General features: G+C 39.9%; 1 long non-coding RNA gene across 1 annotated transcript in view; it reads right to left on the reverse strand.

Moving 5' to 3' along the window:
* Positions 1-6,598, reverse strand: part of LOC146401829 (uncharacterized) — a 227,940-nt gene that overhangs the window by 62,537 nt on the left and 158,805 nt on the right. The gene's annotated exons all lie outside the window — the stretch shown is intronic.

The following is a 6,598-nucleotide window of genomic DNA, read 5'->3' on the forward strand; positions in this document are numbered from 1 at the left end:
TCCTGTTACTGTCTTTTCTTTTCTGCCTAGAGAAGATCCTTTAGTATTTGTTGTAAGGTTGGTTTAGTGTTGCTGAATTCTCTCAGCTTTTGCTTATCTGTGAAGCTTTTTATTTCTCCTTCAAATCTGAATGAGAGCCTTGCTGGGTAAAGTCATCTTGATTGGAGGTTTTTTCCTTTCATCACGTTACGTTACGTATATCATGCCACTCCCTTCTGGCCTGCAGAGTTTCTGCTGAAAAATCTGCTGATAACCTTATTGGGGTTCCCTTGTATGTCGTTTCTTTTCCCTAGCTGCTTTCAAGATTTTCTCTGTCTTTAATTTTGGTCAGTTTGATTAATATGTGTCTCAGCGTATTCCTCCTTGGGTTTATTTTATATGGTACTTGTGCTTCCTGGATTTGAGTGAGTGCTTCCTTTCCCATGTTAGGGAAGTTTTTGGCTATTATCTCTTGGAATATTTTTTCTGTCCCCTTCTCTCTCTCTCTCTTCTCCTTCTGGCACCCCTATAATACGGATGTTGGTGTGTTTAATGTTGTCCCAGAGTTCTCTGAGACTCTCTTTATTTGTTTTCAATCTTCTTTCTCTTTTCTGTTCTGCATCCATTTCTACTCATCTGTCCTCCACCTCGCTTATTTGTTTTTTGGGTTTTTTTGGGTTTTGTTTTGTTTTGTTTTGTTTTGTTTTGTTTTTGTCTTTTTGCTATTTCTTGGGCCGCCCCTATGGCATATGGAGGTTTCCAGGCTAGGGGTCGAATTGGAGCTGTAGCCACCAGCCTACGCCAGAGCCACAGCAACGCGGGATCTGAGCTGCATCTGCAACCTACACCACAGCTCACGGCAACGCCGGATAGTTAACCCACTGAGCAAGGGCAGGGGACCGAACCCACAACCTCATGGCTCCTAGTCGGATTCGTTAACCACTACGCCACGACAAGAACTCCACACCTCGCTTATTTGTTCTTCTGTCTCCTGTATTCTGCTGTTAGCTTCTTCTAGTGAATTTTTAATTTCAGTTGTTGTATTTTGCATCTCTTTTTGTTTAAGTTTTATATCTTGTATCTCTTTGGTCAATGTTTCCTGTAAGTTATTCTTTTTGCCTCCAGTTTATTTCCAATGTCTTGCATCATCATCTTCAGCATCAACAATCTAATAAAGTCTTTTTTCCTGGAGGCTGAGAATCTCCTCATTGCTTAGCTGATTTTGGGGGGTTTTTCCTTTATCCCTCATCTGAGTTATAGTTCTCTGTCTTTTCATTTTTATGGGTTTTTGGTGTGGTGACCTTTTTATAGATAATAGAGTTGTAGCCTCTCTTACTTCTGGTGTCTGCCCCCCTTGTGGCAGAAGTCGGTGTGGGGGCTTGCTGTAGGCTTCCTGATGGGAGGGACTGATGCCTGCCCACTGGTAGGTGGAGTTCATTCCAATCCCTCTGGTGGGTGGGGCTTAGTCTCTGGATGGGATTAGAGGCAGCTGTGTGCCTGAGGGGTCTTTAGATAGCCTGTTTACTGAGGGGCGGGGCTGTGATCCCACCTGGATTGTTGTTTGCCCTGGGGCTTCTCAGGCTGACTGACGGGTGGGGCCAGATTTTCCCAAAATGGCCACCTGGAGAGAAAGGCATGGCTGCTGAATATTCCCAAGAGCTTTGCCTTCAATATCCTTCCCTCACAACAAGCCACGTTCACCTCTGTTTTCCCGGGATGTCCTCCAAGAACTGCAGTCAGGTTTGACCCAGATTTCCTATGGAGACCTCACTCTGCCCTGGGACCCAGTGCATGCAAAAGTCCGTGTGTGCCTTTTAAGAATGGGGTCTCCATTTCCCCCAGTCCTGTGGAGCTCTTGCGCACAAGCCCCACTGGCCTTCAAGGCCAGATGCTCTGGGGGCTCTTTCTCCCAGTGCCAGATCCCCACATGTGAGGGTTTGATATGGGGCTCAGAACTCTCACTCCTGTAGGTGAGTCCTGTGAACCAGTTAGTTTTCAGTCTATGTGGCTTCCCACCCGGGAGGTATGGGGTTGTTTATATCATGAAATCACCCCTCGTACCTCTTGATGTGGCCTCCTATTTTTCTTCTGGAGTAGGATATCTTTTTTAAGGTTTCCAGTCCATTTGAGTAGAGATTGCTCAGCCTTCAGTTGTGAATTTTGTTGTTTTTAGGAGGGAAGTTGAGCTCCAGTCCTTCTATTCTGCCATCCTAATCCTGTCTCTGTTCTTCTCTTATCGAATGAACTAGTCTATAAATGTCAATTATATCCAGTTGATTGATGCTGCTGTTAAGTTCCACTCTATCTGTCCTTACTGATGTTCTGCTTGCTGGGTCTATTACAGATAGAGTTGTTGACATTTTCAAATATAATAGTGCATTTGTTAGTTTCTTCTTGAACATTTATCATTTTTCACTGCAAGTATTTTGCCACTCTCTTTTTTTAGGAACATACACATTAAGCATTGTTATGTCAGAGTTCCTGCTATTACACAATAGGTTAAGGATCCAACTGCAGCAACTAAGGTCACTGAAGAGGCGCTGGTTTGAGCCCCACCCTGAAGTAGTAGGTTAAGGATCCAGCATTGTTGCATCTGTGGTGTAGGTTGCAGCTGTGTCTCAAATTAGATCTCTGGCCTGGGAACTTCCGTATGCCTTGGGTGCAGCTGCAAAAGAAGAAAAAAAGGATTGCTGTGTCCTTTTGGAGAATTGACCACATTATCATTATTTAATGCTCTTTTGTATACCTTCTCATTTTTCTTGCTCTGAATTCTGCTTTGTCTGAAATTGATATAGCTATCCAGCATATTTTTGATTAGTGTTAGCATAGTATCATTCTTCATCCTTTTATTCTTTATCTGTATCTTTATGTTAAAAATAGGTTTTTTACAGACAGCACATAGCTGGGTCTTATATTTCATATACTCTAATATTTTAATATGTGTATTCACATTTAAAACGATTATTGATATAGTTGATTAGTATCTACCATATTTGTAAATGTCTTCTGTTATTGTTGTTGTTCTGCTTTCTATTCTTCCTTTTTTTGGACTTCTGTGGTTTTAATTCTAAAAATTTTTGCTCATTCAAATGAAGCCTATAAAACTTAGTTCCCTTTCCATTCTCTTTGCAGTATAAATTGCCTTAGATATTTTATCTCTATACATTGAGAACTATATTAGACAGTATAATTTTTGCTTCAGCTACTAAACATAATTTTGAGAATTCAAGGGAAAACAAAGTCCATTGTGTTCATTCATATTTTTACTCTTCCATTGTCCTTCCTTCCTATATTGTAAGATTTCTTGTTTTCTGTTTCAAGAATTTTCTTTCTTTTTTTTTTTTCTTTTTTGTCTTTTTGCCATTTCTTGGGCTGCTCCCATAGCATATGGAGGTTCCCAGGCTAGGGGTCAAATCGGAGCTGTAGCTACCGGCCTACACCAGAGCCACAGCAAGGTGGGATCGAAGCCACATCTGCAACCTACACCACAGCTCATGGCAACGCCTGATCCTTAACCCACTAAGCAAGGCCAGGGATCAAAACCGCAACCTCATGGTTTTTGGTCGGATTCATTAACCACTGTGCCACGATGGGAACTCCTCAAGAATTTTCTTCAGTCATTGTTTCCATCATGTCTGCTTATGAAAAATTCTCTTAGTTTTCATTCAACTGAGAATGTCCTGGTTTCTTCTGCATTCCTGATGGATATTTTCCCTGGATATAAATTTCTGTATTGACATTTTCTTTTGATTCTTGTGAAATATTTTGCTAGTTTCTTCTGGACTCTGTGATTTATAATGAAAAATCTATTGTCTTTCAAATTGCTTTCACCTTATGGATAAGATTAGGCAAGATATTGTTTCTCTCCAAGCACCTTTAAGATTTTTTTCTTTGTCTTTCATTTTCAAAATTGTGATTATGATGTGTCTTGGCATGGATTTTTTGGGGCATATCCTCTTTATGATTCTCTCAGCTTCTTAAATACATAGGCTACGACTTTTGCCAAATTTGAGAAGTCTTCAGTCATTATTTCTTTGAGTACTTTGCATCCCTGCCCTATTATTCTCTCTTTGTGTGACTATGATAACATGAATATTATAGTCCTACAGGCTCCAGAGGCTCTTCATAATTTTTACACTCCATTTTCTCCCTGCTTTTCATATTTGCTAATAATTCTTTCTCTATGTTCAGTTTCACTGATTATTTCCTCTGTTCTTTTCATCGTTGAGCCCATCCATTGACTTTTTGGCTTCAGGTTTTGCATTTTTCAGTCATAAACTTTCCATTATTTTCTTTTTTTATATCTTGTATTTCTTTGCCGAGACTTTATTTTTCTGCAACTTTCTACTTTTTCCCCAATTGTTTTGATATTTATTATTGCTTATTGAAACATTTTTATGTTGGCTACTTAAATTTTTATCAGACAATTCCAATATCTGCATCATATCAGAGTGGGCTTCTGTTGATTGTCTTTTCTCATTCAAGTTGACTTTTCTTGTTCTTTGCAGGTGAATTTCCATTATATTCTGAACATTTCAAGTGTTATATTTCACTAGATCTTATATAAATACCAGGCCCCTTCTGATTGTGCTCTAGCAGAGGAAGAGAAGTGTTGCATTTTTATTGCTATGTGTGGTAGATGTCCAAGTCTCCTCTCTGTTTCCGTTAACATGCCAAGAAGGGGAACCTCTTATTCTGAAAGTTTGGGGGAATGGACATATTCCTCCTCTTGGCCTCTGCTGACACTACCCTGTCTTTTTTTTTTTTTTTTTTTAAGATTTAGGAATGTCTCCTTACTGCTGACCAAGTGGTCTTCCAAAACCACCATGGAAAGGGAACCTCATTACTACATGATGAGAATGAATGTCCCAGAACTCTATTTGACCTTCTCAGACACCACCCCAGTGGGGATTGCTGAGGTACCTCATGGTGAGACTGGATGTCTAATCTCCCCATATGGCCTTTGCTGATAAGGATGCATGTAGGCTACAATTTTTCCCATGACATTTGGCTGGAGTAGGATGGTTATTTTATGAATGTTTTCTGTCTTGCCAGGCTGCTCATTTCTTGTTTCTTTGGCTGGAGAGAGCAAACTTCTCCTGGGGCTTTTGTTTATTTGTGTCTATTGCATTTTAGGGTTTCAGCCTTCCCCAAACTGCAATGAGGGTAAAGGAAAATGCAGAGAAATTATCACCATGCTGTTCCTTAGGTCCCAATGTCCCTAACTGTTCTTTATTCCTTGCTCCATCTTTCTGAACATTCTTATGTTTGTTTTATATATGAAGTATAATATTTTAACTGGTACTGAGAAAAAGCAATAGGGAGATCTGTGTTTACCTTTCCTGGAACCAGAAGTCCTTAATGCTATTGTGAAAAACATTATTACTCTTTCTTAAAGCTTTCAGTTCTTTCCCACCTCTAGATAGCCCACAATATTTTCTTTTTATCTTCTGAAGCAGATAATCTAGTGATCTAGTATTCCTTCCCTGGGTTGAGTTTCCTTGTTCTGCTTATTGATGCTACTGGTTTGCTACTAAAACTTTTCCATGATTGGTGTTCCTGCTGTGTTGCAGTGGGTTAAGAATCCGACTGCAGTGGCCTGGTTACTGCAGAGGTGCAGGTTTGATCCCTGGCCCAGAGCAGCAGGTAAGGATTAGGCATTGCCACAACTGTGGCATAGGTCACAGCTGTTGCTTGGGTTTGATTCCTGGCTGGGAACTCCATATGCTATGCATGTGGCCATAAAATTTTTAAAAAATAAACCTTTTCCATGATTGAGCTTCTGTAGTTTCCTACACTCTCATTTTTTGAGTATGTTTTTTTTTTTGTTTTTTTTTTTTTTTTTTTTTGGTCTTTTGTTGTTGTTGTTGTTGCTATTTCTTGGGCCGCTCCCGCGGCATATGGAGGTTCCCAGGCTAGGGGTTGAATCGGAGCTGTAGCCACCGGCCTACGCCAGAGCCACAGCAACGCGAGATCCGAGCCGTGTCTGCAACCTACACCACAGCTCACAGCAACGCCAGATCGTTAACCCACTGAGCAAGGGCAGGGACCAAACCCGCAACCTCATGGTTCCTAGTCGGATTCGTTAACCACTGCGCCACGACAGGAACTCCGAGTATGTTTTCTTAATTGTTAATTACCTCAAGAATAGGTAATAGATTTTATCAACTGAGTTCACCTGTGTTTGGATAAACCTCTTGTTTATCTGCTCCTCCCAAGAAAGGGATGTCTCTAGTTTTGCTTGGGTGAATGAAACAGTTTATGAAAAAGAATTTCCCAAGCAGATTTCTGAGGAAATCAGAATGGATAGAAAAAAATTTTCTCTTGAGAATAAATAGATGGGGGCTGTCATTAAAAATGCTTCTAATTTATAATTATCTTATAGAGCTCTGAATCCAGTTATATTAGGAGGTAACAAGATTCACTGGCCAAGAATGCCCTTAAAACACAATCTACCCACATTTAGAGTTAATATTTTATTGAATCAACTGTTATTCTGTGTAGTATTTAAGTAATTGAAATCATCTTATAGATTATTGATTTTGCTAAATACTATACTCTAAATTCTCCACCAAACCATTCTGAGCATATTTTTCTCAAAATATTACACTTTAATAGA

The sequence above is a fragment of the Sus scrofa genome, chromosome 7 (genome assembly GCF_054392235.1).
Source record: "Sus scrofa isolate SSC_HxYL_T2T_F1_AM1 chromosome 7, Sscrofa_HxYL_maternal_Yorkshire_Landrace_v2.0, whole genome shotgun sequence".
NCBI classification, from domain to species: Eukaryota; Metazoa; Chordata; class Mammalia; order Artiodactyla; family Suidae; genus Sus; species Sus scrofa.